Below are 15,293 nucleotides of genomic sequence, written 5' to 3'. Positions count from 1 at the left end.
GTCCTGTGTTTGTAGGAAGTCAAGGAACTTTTTGTGATTTGATGAGCCTCCAGAAAACTTGTAATGATCATGTTTGTGGTGGAATTATGTTTCAGGTGGAAACAGACTCAGTCAGGGCCCTGTACAAAAGGAGTCTTGAACTACACTGCACACTAAAGGAGTCTTGAACTAGACTAAAGGAGCTGACTGTGAGCTGAGGAGGCTCCAAACAAAATCAAACTGAATAAAACTGATCTCAGTATGTATATATATATATATATATATATATATATATATTAGTATAACTTATTTAACCAAGTAACACTTTAGTATGAATATTTATTAATGCAACTTTCTCTTGCTCTCTTTCTCCCTCCCATCCCACAAAACCAATAAAACAGGTTGAGACCTATATCTGCAGTTTCTATGTGCTTTTATTAAGTGTATTGTATGGTGATTGCATCTACATCTGCACCAGCTGGGTGGTCAAGTGTGATCAGGTCAGTTTCATCGGGGAGAAGCTGGTTTTGTGGTGTTTCTCGCTCCTTTCTACTGGTGGCTATATTGTGCAGAATTGCACATGCAGCCACTATCTGTGATGCCCGCTCTGGTGACTCTGAAGCGCCGAACACAGTTGAAATGTGCCTTTAGGATGCCAAAGGTCATCTCGATCTTCACTCTGGTTTTACTGAGGGCCACATTGAAGCGGTGCTGTGGCCCTGTCTGAGGGTCATGTTGGGGTTATTGTGTAGGTTTTTCTATCTCAGTTCAAATTAACAGTGTTTTGTACTGTACCAAATTTAACTTGCTTTCCTCAAAGTGCTGACACAACACAGACTCATGGAAAATTTGTGAGACAAGCACTGGAGCCAGACCATTTGGCATCCAAACTTGATCATATGTTCATGACCACCACAAGTCGTCTGCAGATGAAATGTTTAGTAGATCATTGTTATATCTGTTAATGTTACTATTAATTTAAAGATTCATCTCACAGAAAATAATCATCTCACATATTCACATCATCTCTACCTGAACATTAAGGCTGTGATAGGACTTCCTATTAACATAATCTGCCTCATGTTCCCCTAGAGCAGTGGAGATTGGAGCAATAGACTGCATACATGTTGCAATGACTCTAGGGAATCCTATCATAAGATTAACAGAATAATAATAAAAAAAGATTCAAAATAATTCTTAACATGTATTATATTGTATAGTACATTTGTGAAATTTGCTTTTTGAAAAAAAACAAAAGTGTTCATGTGATGTCACCCTATCAATATATCTTACTGGCAATTTTATAAAAGCCCTCTTTTATGGACATGGTCGATAAATGTCCGGGGAACACTATTAATGAAACTATTCATGTACTCCTGCAGAGCGACCTTGCGAATGGTTTGACAAACCGTGTTTTCCCCTAGCTTCTGTGCGTCACCGTGCAAGAATGTACCCCTTGCAAAAAAATATATAAATGAATTCGACGTGTTACATTCTTTATGTGCGGCTCAAGAAGTTCGCAAAGATAAGACATTCCTTCCGCGTCACCTATATGTTTCTTTGCTCTCAGCTGATTGGTCAAACTTCAGTCTGAGATCTTGAATCCAGAACATAACCTGCCCCGGAGCAGGTTAGCCGTGCAGCGTAAGATACCATGGCAACGAACACAGATTAAAGCCGAGCTACTTTCATAGTACCTAAAACCCAGGGTTGGCGGAAACTAAACTGAAACATAGCTGGCTAGCCACCTAATCCGGCTTCATGGTACAGGCCCGTGAGGTATTCCAATGATATCAGTTCCATTAACACCTTTTGCCATCCTTTCACAGAGGGGGGTTTATCACTAATCCACTGCAAAATAATGTTTTTTGGAGCTGCAAAAGTCATGATGTTGAAAAGTCTTCTATTAGCCATAAATGTTAAATTATCACTAGACAAGCCCAGTAAGAGTGGCCCAGCCCAGTAAGAGGGGTCCAGTTCCAGGTTAATACTGAGAATCTCTTGCATTCCAATAAGTATGTCATTCCAATAATTCTGAATAAGACGACAAGACCATAAACAGTGAGTCAGAGTACCAATTTTAGCCTTGCATTTGAGACAAAAAGGTGAAAAAGGAACTGTTAAAAGCATGTCTACGATTAGGAGATATATGTAATCTATGCAAAATCTTCAGTTGAATTGCTTTCGTACGATTACACACAGATATTGTTTTAGCATTTTCCCAAACTTTGTCCCAAATATATTCATCAATTGGAACTAACAACTCCCTTTCCCATAATTTCTGAATTCTCTGTGTCCGTGCCCGTTTGATCACATAAAACAACAACAAAAAAAAAAAAAAACACTAATCGATGCTTTCACGAATGTTTGAAACAGTAATTTCTCAGCTGGAGATATTTCAAGATTATCATTTAATGTTCTTCTTTGAATAAAATGCCTAATTTGCAAAAATCTGAATAATTTTGACTTTAGAAATTTGTATTTATCTGTAATTTGTTGAAATGACATTAAAGGGGAGGTAAAACACGATTTCACTTTTCTAACTTTAGTTAGTGTGTAATGTTGCTGTTTGAGCATAAACAACATCTGCAAAGTTACAACGTTCAAAGTTTAAATCAAAGGGAGATATTTGCTTTTAAAGAAATCAATTTCTAAGGACTACAGAAAACGGCCGCTAGGGACTACACGACATTCCCGTCAGTGGGCTTGCTGACGTCACTAAGCCCAATATTTACATAAACCCCTCCTCCAAGAATATTAAATAAGGGGGGCGAAACAATATATTGCTTTGGAGAAGAGTTATTGTGTAGTAGGCTGGAGTGTTGTTGCCGCAATGCCGAGGAGACGTTGTTATTTTCATCCGGATTGCATGTCCACTTTGTTCAACCTTCCTAGGGACGAGGGAGTTAAAGATCAATGGTTGAAATTTATTTTTAACTTGGTCCCTCTTAATTATTACCCAAATCTCGCTCTCTGTGCTGCACATTTTACAGAGGAAAGCTTCCACAATCTTCGCGAGTTCAATGCAGGATTCACAAAACGGCTTATTATGAAAGATGGAGCAGTTCCAACGTTAAAAACAGAAGCTGTTTACGGCCCACAACCTGTAAGTATGATTTATTTTTCGTCGTTGTGTTTTCCTGTAATAGTTCGTATTGTTAATTGTACGTTGTAGCAAGGAAGTAAACAAACGACAACGCTGTTTGTTAAATGCTCTTCATATTTAACGTTATCCGACAAACACCTAACGTTACAAACTTTTTTTTAAAATCTCAACAGCGAACTTTTAATTAGTGTAAATTATTCTTTGATTAGAGCTTTTATGTGTTTTTTTTTATCTACATGCTTGTTTATCTACAGTCATGCTAAACAAGGTTCTGTGTTTGATTTGGCTAACGTTACTGTAGTAAAGCTAATTGTCACAGGTCGGGGCGGGCCAATCGAACTGCACCCACCCCTCGAGACCCGTTACCACCCTTGGGGAGTCGGACAGAGGACAGGCAAACAAGACGACAGACAAACAGGACTTCAAAGAATCAATATTTTATTAAGTAATAAAGTGAATCAGAAAGTTCAGATGGGTGAGTTTTCTGGGCAGGGTCTTTCCGTCCTACGAATCCCCCAAAGGCTCACAGGATTCCGTGAAGGGAAGTGCTCTGGTGAGTGGCTTCACTGTCTTCCAGTGGAAGGGACGAGTCGAGGCTCACGACTGGGAGGAGGCTGCTGCAGGACGGCTCAGGTGCGTGTTTCGGGTACGTACTCTTCTTCACAACGGGAAGCAGACAGAGAACTTTCGGCTGGGGAGCTTCACTGTAAAGCAGACAGGTGAGTATACAGGCACGTAATCCTCTTCTTCTACAGGTGGCAGACAGAGAACTTACGGCTGAGGAGCTTCACTGCGAAGCAGACAGGTGAGTATACAGGCACGTAATCCTCTTCTTCAGTATTGACAGACAGAGAACCTACGACTGGGGAGCTTCACTGTAAAGCAGACAGGTGAGTATACAGGCACGTAATCCTCTTCTTCAGGAACGACAGGCAGAGAACTTACGGCTGGAGGAATTTCACTGCAAAGCAGTCGGATGAACATTCGGGTATGCACTCCTCTTAAAGGGCTGACAGACACAGAGCTTGCGACAGAGAGACGTTAGTGCAACACAGACAGGTGAGTATACAAGCACGTAATCCTCTTCTTCAGTAATGACAGACAGAGAACTTACGGCTGGAGGATTTTACTGCAAAGCAGTCAGATGAATATTCAGGTATGCACTCCTCTTAAAGGGCTGGAGGAACTTCACTGTATAGCAGACAGGTGAGTATACAGGCACGTAATCCTCTTAAAGGGCTGACAGACACAAAGCTTGTGACAGGAAGACGTTAGGCTGGAGGAACTTCACTGCAAAGCAGTCGGTGAATATTCAGGTATGCACTCCTCTCAAAGGGCTGGCAGACACAGAGCTTACGACAGAGAGAAGTCAGTGCAACACAACCAGGTGAATATACAGGCACGTAATCCTCTTCTTCAGTAATGACAGACAGAGAACTTACGGCTGGAGGATTTTACTGCAAAGCAGTCAGTTAAGCATTCACTTACGTGTCTCTCTTCACAATGGGCTGACAGATAATACACTCAAGTCTCTGTGGAGTACAACAGTATTATCTCTTCTCACGTCTTAGAACATGATAGAACACACAGGCGAGTGATGGACATCCAGCAGGGTTAAGTTCACACTTCACACATCAAAACAGTGCATTACAACACTTCATCACTGCAATTCAACACTCCGTGGGAAATACATATGGCTGTCGCCCATTTCCTGACCTGGCATTCTCATCAAGAAGTCCCATAAACAAGAGAGAGAGATGGAGATAGATTGGACTACTCACAGGGGATATTCTGGGGATATCTAATTTGATTTTATCAATAAATTCCACTAGAAACAAACCTTGTTGTATTATTTTAATTTAATACTGTGAAGCTGCTTTGATACAATCTGTATTGTGAAAAGCGCTATACAAATATACTTGACTTGACTTGACAGTCTCTCACCAGCGATCTTGTTGTACAACGATTTCCTTCCTCCAGTTAAATCAGCGTGCTCATCCTCCCACACTCACAGTCTCGCATCCGTTGCCAGCCCTACTTCCTCTTCTCCACCGCTCGCGCTTCCTCCGAGATACTCAGTCCCAAAAACAACTCCCGCTTCGGCCCGTACTCTCTCCTTATATCTCACCCTAATGATGACGTGTCTCATGGTGCACAGCTGGCGGTGACTTTGGCTGATTACCGCGTTCACGGGGGTTTTGCCATAGATATCATATATAAACGCTAGATGTCTTATGGCGCAGTCACTTCCGGCATCATCGTTCGGCCATCTTGTGACAGTGCTCTGTGCATTAAGGTGAATGATCAGCACGCACACAAATCCTCTTATCTCGCTGAAATCTTGACAGATTTACAAACGGTTTGGTTTCTTACAAACGTTATTAACGTGGCTATAATTCCGAATGCTTGAAAATGTATGTTATAATTTTTCATATGTATGCAGTGTATGTATGCAGTGTCATAACTACATCTCTGACGTTTATAACAAACCAAACCGTTTAAAAATCGGTAGAAAAATGAGCAAGTTATGGTTATTTAAAAGTACATGCACCATTGAAGTAGTGAGCGAGTACACTGTCGCAAGATGGCCGCCACGTGCGGACGTCGACCTCCATTGGCCAGCAGTGCGCACGAGACATCTAGCCTTTATATATGATATCTATGGGTTTTGCGCTTGCCCGGAACTAAGCCGGTGTTCAGTTGTTTTGGGTCCGGCGGGAGGCAATCTCGGTAGACATTAGTTCCGCCTTGCACGGAAACTAAAGCTGGCACTTGTCACCTCATGACACAATGTTTAGTGTTCGTTTTGAGGTTAATAGTTCTTGCGACAGATATTTGGCTACAATCGTTAAAAAAATACAAAAGTAACGGTGCCATTCAGTAGTGATCACTATAGGTCCGCAGTCTTTACTCAAAAAAATCCATTTGAGGACTGTACCGGTAGTATTATTTGTTAGAACGATTAGCCTATATGAAATTCTTGTTTATGAAGCTTATTTTTTGTGGTGTAATGATTATTATACAGTAATAAAAAAATGATGTACTCTTTTACATGTCAAATGTATGTTTTTGCTCTTATTTGATCATTGATTACATATTGTCATTATTTCTTACAGACAACATCTCAGCAGGGTTCAAGTTCCCAAGAGTTCCCCACTACATCTACACTCCATGAAGTTGGATGTCAGTCAGACCCTATAGAGACTGAAACTGTAGCCACAGAGATAAAGCCCAAGATGAGATCAGTGGGCACACAACTTTCAATGGGTACATTCAGCAATTTCCACTTAAGGAGCAAAGGTATGAAATACAGACATTAAATGTGTTTATGTGTTACTTTATCATATGCAGTACTAGTACATAATGTTTTTTTTTATTATAATTGTTATACAGGCTATTGAAAATTATGTGCATTAGAAAGTGGCTTATGCGTCTCACTTAAAAAAAAATAAATTGTAATAGCATGACAGATGTTTTTGATTAATTGAATTTTTTACTTTTTTTTTTTTTTTTTTTTTTGACTTGTAGGCATTCAGGCAAAATTGTATGGTCATGATGTGGGCACTGAAACAACTGACATATTTCCTGATGTGCAGCTGTCATCAACACCAGTAAGGGGCTCAATCTATAGGCCCAGCAAGAGACCTCGTCTGGTGTTAGATGAGGAGGAAGAATCAGAATTACATGTTTAACCCAACACCTCCACATATAACCCAGATTCTGTTGTCACTCAAGAATCTGAATTGACGTAAGATATAAATACATATTTACATACATTTTTACCAATACGTGTGTTTTCAAAATACATATACCATGAAAGCAACTTCATAATATTTATTCATTTTATTTTGCCTTAGGATAGATCCACAGCGATAACAAATACATTGTTTTTGAAAGCTGTCTTCGAGAGCTGTTTGTGTCATGTCCAATTTGTATGATGAAGTGTGTTGTCCAGAGCAGACGAAGGGGGACATTTGTTGCATTCACCCAGCTTTGTGAAAAGTGTAACTACCACAGACAGTGGCAGAGCCAGCCCATTGTAGGGAGTACCCCACTTGGAAACCTGCTATTGTTTACAGCAACATATTTTACCGGTGGATCTTTTAAACAACTAGAGAAGGTATTACAATTACATTAAAATAAAATAAAAAGTACTGTGTTGTTTCAGTATACGTACTGTATCAATGTTATTTAATTTATATTTTCATAGATTTTCAAGGCCATGAAGCTCCAGATGATGCATTACACAAGTGGAACCGAGATCAACTGAATCTTATTAGGCAGCTGCAAGAGGGAGGAAATGTTGCTGTGGCTGGGGATATGCGTGCTGACACACCAGGTATGTTTAGAGTATAAAAAAAAAAATCATGCTGTTTATTTTATAGTCTTTGATTTTTCCTAAAATATTATGATACTGATGTTCTCAGTAATGTTCTATATATGATTATGATGTTTACAATAGGACACTCAGCCAAATTTGGCAGCTACACCATTATGCACATGGAAACCAACAAAATTCTGGATCTTCAACTAGTTCAGGTTAATAATTCCTAAGCATATAAAATAATTTTGACGCTTTCTTTAATCTGTTATTGTTTATATTCCTATATTTGAATTGTTGTGTACCCAACAACAGAGCAACGAGGTTGGTGGCAGTTATCATATGGAAAAGGAGGGATTAAAGCGTGGTCTCGATAAGCTGGAGTTTAATGGTTTAGCTGTTGACTACATAGTCACCGATCGCCATCCGCAGATTCAGAAGAACCTGAGGGACCGCAATATCACTCAGTTCTATGACGTGTGGCACTTTGAGAAAGGTAATTTATTTATCTTTGTGTATTTAATCAAATACAAAGTTGATTCTTGTTCAATTAATTGTGTTCAACTGTTCAACCTAACTTGTTCATTTTTATTTTTGGTGTAATTTGATTATCTTGAAATAATGATTGGACAACCGAGCTTTTACTTTGTACAGGTTTATCTAAGAAGCTTGACAAACTTTCAAAAATGAAGGACTGCGAGGTAGAGGTCTGCACTCCCGCCTTTCAAATTTTGAAAGGTCATTGCGGGCGCGGGCGGGATGATCCGGTGCACTTGCGGGTGCGGGCGGGAGGGATGATACGCTGCACTCCCGCAAATTAAATATTAGTGTAAAGTAAAATATATAAATGGTTAAAGTAGCGTTCATAATTTGTACTTGTGAGAGAGATTCTGTTTGTCAGCAATAAAAACGTTTTAAGCAATCTAAACTTGTGGATGTTGTCGTTTGGGGTAGAGGGGGGCGTAATCTCGCGCACACTTGTTTAGAGACAATTCCTTCCCGCTGCTCCGTGTTCGAATACTTCATTCAAGTTCAAAATAGACATCATGGACGAGGAACAGACTCAGAGCACCTCAGATATAGCCCTAAGCGCTTACAGTGTAAATCGTCAACCGCTGAACTTTTAGTCATCCTAACAACAAACAGAGCATTGCGTAATGTAGTGCATCAGAGCAGCATCAAGAATATCAAGTGCGCAACGCTCAACGCTGCAAAAAAGCACATCGCTTTAATGCAAAATGGAAAAATATAAATAAAACTGTAATATGCACATGATTAGGTAATCACGGCTGCTGTAATCTTATTCACATTTCTTTTTCTGATTAATTGTTTTGCTCTATGAGAGACACAATTTAACAAAATTATTCGGGGCTAAAAACGTCCTAGCACCGCCCCTGATCCTGCCTGCCGTCTTGCGGGCATTTGCGGGCGGGAGCGGGACATAATATCACAGATGCGGGCGGGAGCGGGACTAAAAATGACAAATCTTTGCGGGAGCGGGCGGGAGCGGTACTAAACACTGCGGGAGCGGGCGGGAGCGGGACTGAAAATTATGTCCCGCGCAGGTCTCTACTGCGAGGTGCTGAAAAAATGGTTGCACAGCATCAAAAACCATGTTTACTGGAGTGCGAATTCATCTGAGTCTGGGCCAGAACAGGTGGCGAAGTGGAATTCACTGCAGAGCCACATACAAAATGAACATGTTCATGATAATCACCTCTTCCCCAAGTGTGAACACCCAGACAAAGTTTCAAGGGATCCAACAAAATGGTTCCAACCAGGTATGACTATATAGAGACACTAAATAAAATGACAGTAAACTGTTACATTTTGTATATTTTATTCATATTTTTTAATCTGGATACAGGATCAATAGCACTCCACAAAGTGGAAAAGCTATTATACAACAAGAGAGTTCTCAAGGATATAGAAAAGCTCAGCCACCACTTTCAGACGTCGTCACTGGAGGCATTCCACAGTCTGATTTTGCGTTTTGCCCCAAAGAACGTCATCTTCCCTTTCATAGGAATGTTGTGCAGGTAATAATCTTTGACATAATCAGTAATATTTATGAACAGTTTCTAACAATTATGTAAATGTTTTTTTATTCATTATTTTATTCATATTAATGATCATTCCCTATAATAAATAATGTACTTTCCTAATAAGGCAGAAAAAGGTTCAGTTGGCTAGGAGCATTGTCTGTGGCCCTATGTTATCTATGTTATAAGTAGCAGAGATATAAAGAGGTAGAGAGCCTCCCGTCTTGGCGCGCACTCTCACATTCTCTTGACTGGCTGTGCGACTGTGAGCCAGGTAACTGTAAAACTGGCATCTTTGGCCTTTGTCATCTCTTGCTCCATATGAAAGAGCTCAACCATCCATTTAAATCTTTCAGGACCATTTTAGTAAAAACTACTGGGATCATCTGAAAAGGGTAAAGCAACCTAGGCAATATGTTCATTTTAACTAAGGAAATTATTCCCAACCATGAGACAGGAAGGGCGTTCCAATGATCAAGGTCCTACTTTATTTTGTCAAATAGGGGTGTAAAGTTAATTTTGTATGTTTGGTTAAAGTTAAGGGTCACAAAAGTTAATTTCATTTAATTTTGTATCCTGAAAAAAAGCTAAATACAGTAATAACATTAATGAGAGGAGGTATTGAAGTTTCAGGTGAGGTAATACATAATAAAACATCATCAGCACAGAGACTTATTCTATGGTGTGAATTACCCATTACTGGTAAAATATTTTTAAATAAAAAATAAAAACTGTGAGCAGCAATTATTGGGAAAAGGTTTTTTGTTTTATTTGGCAAGCCATCATGTAACCACTAAGTAAATTGCCCGTATTTGCTGTAAATTCTTTTTCATCTATGATCTAAGGAAATTTAGGAGTTTTAAAGCTTTTTTGCAGTTGTCGAGGTTTAGTCAAAAACCTAGGACTAGTTCGCGAAAAAAGGTTTTTGAAATAATCTCCAATAATCAACGAACGATTCGATTGACAGCAAAGTTGCTTAGAATGAGTTCTACCATATTGTATGAATATCGAGGGCATGTACAAAAAAATGGCGTGATATACTATCCTTTATGAATGTGAAAAACACGAAGGCGCCCCCGGTGGCCGATTTCTTTCAAATTTCTCAGCCTTTTTTCTCAAAATATTTTTTTATGAAACTTACCCACATTCAGGTGTTAATAAACAATAATGCATTAAGTTGTTTTTTTGCTAAAAAATGAGGCTCTGTTCTTTCTTATAGTCTGATATACTGCATGTTTAATTAATTCATACAACAAAATATTCTATTTCACCGGCCATGAAAATAACTATTTCACCGTGTGGGGCAATCATGGATCAGTGTTCGTCCACACCTTGAATGTGAGAAATATCATCTTTCTCCTCTGCAAATTAGTAACTAGTGTAAAGGTCTTTTCTGATGCTTGTCTGAGACTTTTGAAATGATACAAAAAAAAAAAAAAAAAAAAAATTGGAATCACAAGATACATTATATGAGTTATACAAATTTTTTTAGTAAACTTTTGCCATTCTGCATGAACTTTTGATGACCTGAGCCTGGTAGAGAAAGAGAGAGGGGCTTAGGATGGGTGAGCAGAGAATATTAGGCAAATTACTTTTTGAGCCCTTGCTTCGTGATCTCTTCTCCAGGTTTTTATATTTATTGTTTTATTACATGGTGTACTACTTCTGTGAAAGTTCAAGAGTCCAGTTTTGTCATTAAATCAAGCCAATCTTACACACATGAACATACTTTTTTTTTTTTTCACGTTGATGAACTGCCAGCCAATTAAAATATAGATTTTCTTTCCTCATTGTAAATTAAACATTAATCCACATGGTATAAAGTATCAAGTCAGTATCAGCTGGTTTTCCATTTTTCTTGTAACAGCTGTACTACTCTGATCTGATACATCAAGTTAATACAAGAAACATTGGACCCTTCAACTCTGAAATCGCATTGGTTTAAAGAAAATCCAACACTGGTACGTTCTCTTATGTGGCATTGCTTCTGTCAGTGTATGCTTGTATACCATTATAAAAATATTTTAGCTAATTGAACTGCAATTATCTGAGCAAACATAAAACAATACTGGTAAAATATTTGAATATATATATATATATATATATATATATATTTTTTTTTTTTTTTTTTTTTTTTTTGAATGCTCACCAAGGCTGCATTTATTGGATAAAAAATGATTTAAATGATTTTTTTATGTGAATATATTTTAAAAATGTAATTTATTTCTTTGATGGCAAAGCTGAATTTTCAGCAGCCATTACTCCAGTCTTAAGTGTCACAGGTTAAATGTTTATGACAGACTGAAAAATTGATAGTGTTCATTCAAACTCATTCAGTCCACAGCTGTTCAGGTTATATGATTGTGACAGGTGACGATGTCCTGCACCATTGTGTATCCGCTGCTGCTCCTCGTGTCCAGCTGTGCCTGTATGCTTGAGGTCCAGGAAGCGGACAAGGCAGTACAGACTAATAGTACTGAGCATTTGAAAGAAGAGGTAAGAGGTGCTGTTTTGACTTCTGGTGACTTTCAGCAGTGCTGCCTCACAAGCATCCTCTCTGAGCTGGCAGAGCTGAAATCCACGGTGAGTTCTCTGAAGAACAAACTAGAGGTCACTGAGAACAAACTAGAGGTCACTGAGGAACATTTGGAGCAGCTAAGGAGAAAAGGTAACCTCCTGTCTGGTCTCATTTAATGTATGTCCAATTTACAGATGAAAAATTAGTAAACATTCCTATTGATGAAAAAAATGTGTTAGTTATATTGTACACTGGTTTATGTGTGAATATTTTGTGAATCTCTATGCAGAAAAATATAAAGTGGCATTTGCTGCCTCACTTGGAGTCCCAGGACACACCGGTCCATTCAACACTGAGGTCACACTGGTATTCAAAAATGTGTTTGTGAATACTGATAAAGTTTACAACCCAACCACTGGTATGTGGAACATGTATTAATATGCATATATGCATGACATTCTGAAAACTACATGCTGAGGATGTTGGACATGGCATGCTAATTATTACCTATGTTATTACAGGCATCTTCACAGCCCCTGTTAAAGGGATCTATTTCTTCAGTTTCAGTGCAATACACCACACATCCAAACATATGTGTCTGTATCTCTATAAAAATGGACAGCAGATGATCGCTACAATTAATCATGCTTTAGGTAACCGCCATGAAGCAGCATCTAGTTCTACCATTTTGACTCTAGAGGAGGGAGATCACGTTCATGTGCGTCTCATGGAAAATACATGGGTCCATGATAATGAATATAACTACTCTATATTTGCTGGACATTTACTTTTTACTCTTTGACAGCCTTGGTGATACACTTTAAACTTAAAAGAAAAAATTAAGTTTTGCCATTTCTGATTGATCACTGAAGTGACAGTGAACGCATGTAACTTTCAATATGTTGTCCATTAAACATTCTAAGAACATTGTAATATTGGCTTTATTTATATGAAAAAAAAAAAAAAAAAAACATCTCATAAAAAATATGATATGGGAGGAAAAATAAGTCTATATATATATATATATATATATATATACACACCCAACATATTTCCTGTATTTGGCCCAAGTGAGCGTGAAGACGAAAATTGTGTGCAGATTACCCAATCAACAGTGTTGTAAAAAATAGTTTGCAGATTTTTTACACAACTTTATTTTGCACTTTAAAATAAACTTCTACATTTCTGTTCAATAGTACCTGTGTACACAGTTAAAAAATAAAATAATTATGAATTAATTAAGAATTAAAAAATAAGAATTAAAAATTAATTATGTAAATAAAACTTATTAGATTATTAGAGTATGTTTTACAAGAAAATTAGAGGGGTGCTAAGAAAGTTTTTACAAGTTAATTTCATATCCATCATTTATTTAATTTTCTTTGTTTATTTTTCCATTTATTTTACAACTTTAGCCTACATTTAGAAGGTCACATTGTAAAGTGTGTACAGTTATTATCAGTAATCTTATCAGCTTACCTGATCAGCTCTTTGAATCAATAAAGGTTTATTGAAACCTGCCACCTGATAGTACAACCTACTTCCCAGAACCTAAAACTGACACCGTTTTAACTTCAATTCAAAGGCTGCCGCATTCGAAGGCAGATTGCGTCACCACGGCGTGACAAAGGCTGTCCCAATTCAAAGGCTCCTTCAAATGCGGCTTCGAAATGCACCTTTCATTTCACGGTTAAAACCCCTTCCCCTTCACCCCCAATTTTGGCAAGTGCTGCATACATGAAATGCCCAAAATAAAAAGGTTACTGCTCATAAGTAATTCTGAATAGAAACATAACACACATACATTTAGAAAGCCAACACTTGAGAGTTTATAGTTCAAGACTCAAAATTAACCAGACTGTTATTAATATTGAGATATATAAGCTCAAACATATTTTGAACTAAAATAATCTGGGATCACCAGTGATCCCTGACTGGTAAGGGGTTGGATACAACAGACGGACCCTTCACAGCATTGCCTACCCTATAGCTCATTGTGCGCCATTGACAATGGGATGTTTTTTTTTTTTATAAAAAATTGCCGGATTACACTTTTAAATCTAAGTATTGGGTTCTACCTACTCAAATCTAATGTATCTAAATGTAAAAAAATTATAATAATATATATATAGCGTTTCAAATGTTGACTTACATTTTACCAAAATGCGATTATATATAGGTTATACTCTTTAGTATGTACATAAATGGACCAAGGTGAACCTTTTTTGTTTTTAGGCAGCTGAATATAACTTATAAGATGAGACACTACTGGCAAAAACACAGATTTTTCATGCATCTGTCAATTTTTTGATTTTGGGCTTTTTTAGATTTTCATAAGGTGTTTTTTTTCAGACTAGTGGAAAGAAAACATCCAAAATACACTTTTAAATGTATCTTTTATAGCACTTTATCTATTTGTGTCTGTTGACTTCAATTACAGTACATATCTTTAAAGGTCATTTTCTCAAAATGTTTTTTCCTTCCTATACTCTGCATCAGAACTCTCCACTTTAGTAGCACTTAAATCTATATGCTGAAGGTTTTTACAGAGGGGTTTGTTCATATATAATTTGCCTGATTTTATACAACATTTTATTCCTAAAAATTGGTGAAAATGTATTTACAGGGTTCCCACGGGTCCTTGAAAGTTTGTGAATCTGAGGGAAAAAAAGTCAAGGCCCTGGAAAGTTTTTGAAAATAAACATACATAGATACAGGTCCTTGAAAGTGCTTGAATTTATTTTTCTAAGTTTTCTGGAAAACATTCGATTTTATTCCCTCCGGTCCGTTAATGTGTCATTTCGCCAACACTTCGTGCCCTATGCATACTGGCTTGCTTGATTTAACGTTACCTTAGTAACGCACAAATTACGCATTATGTTAAGTGTTTCCCGCTTGAGGTTCGTGTTGTACGTTGCCTTCACTTCACGCGTGCGCGAAACTACTACGATGGTACCTCAACGTTTCACAGACACCGTGAAACATTGCAAAAATAGGCTGAAACGTGATGCCTGGAAAATGCAAGTTTCAAGATATTTGGAATGTTTTATAATGTTTTTGATCTGCACTATATTGTGATATGTTTTCAGTGCTTACACCGAACCCAAATTTGTTCAGTCAGTAACCATATTCGGACAGTAATTGTTTCTCATGGGGTCATAAGGTATTTTCATAATTTACAGGGGTTAGTCTGAGATTTTTATTGCAGTCTGAATCCAGAATGTCAGTGTTTTTCTCCCACCACCCGTGCAAAAATCCCTGGCTGAATTACCCACTGTTTTTTGATAAACAAGAAGAGATCACTTCAAAATTCATTGTTTAAATCCT

General features: G+C 37.8%; 2 long non-coding RNA genes across 2 annotated transcripts; both read left to right on the top strand.

The window, feature by feature from the left end:
• Positions 1 to 7,330: 7,330 nt before the first annotated feature.
• LOC311288664 lies at positions 7,331 to 7,878 on the top strand. The gene is made up of 3 exons (XR_014626970.1): positions 7,331 to 7,424; positions 7,548 to 7,624; positions 7,722 to 7,878. It is a non-coding gene; the product is annotated as an uncharacterized lncRNA (long non-coding RNA).
• Positions 7,879 to 12,018: 4,140 nt separating this feature from the next.
• On the top strand, positions 12,019 to 12,772 carry LOC311289883. Its single transcript, XR_014627232.1, has 3 exons — positions 12,019 to 12,116; positions 12,256 to 12,384; positions 12,488 to 12,772. It is a non-coding gene; the product is annotated as an uncharacterized lncRNA (long non-coding RNA).
• Positions 12,773 to 15,293: the final 2,521 nt, after the last annotated feature.

The sequence above is a fragment of the Rutilus rutilus genome, assembly GCF_951802725.1.
Source record: "Rutilus rutilus genome assembly, chromosome: 4".
Taxonomy (NCBI): Eukaryota; Metazoa; Chordata; class Actinopteri; order Cypriniformes; family Leuciscidae; genus Rutilus; species Rutilus rutilus.
The sequence above is the reverse complement of the archived record's forward strand: the minus strand, read 5'-3'. Positions and strand labels throughout refer to the sequence as shown.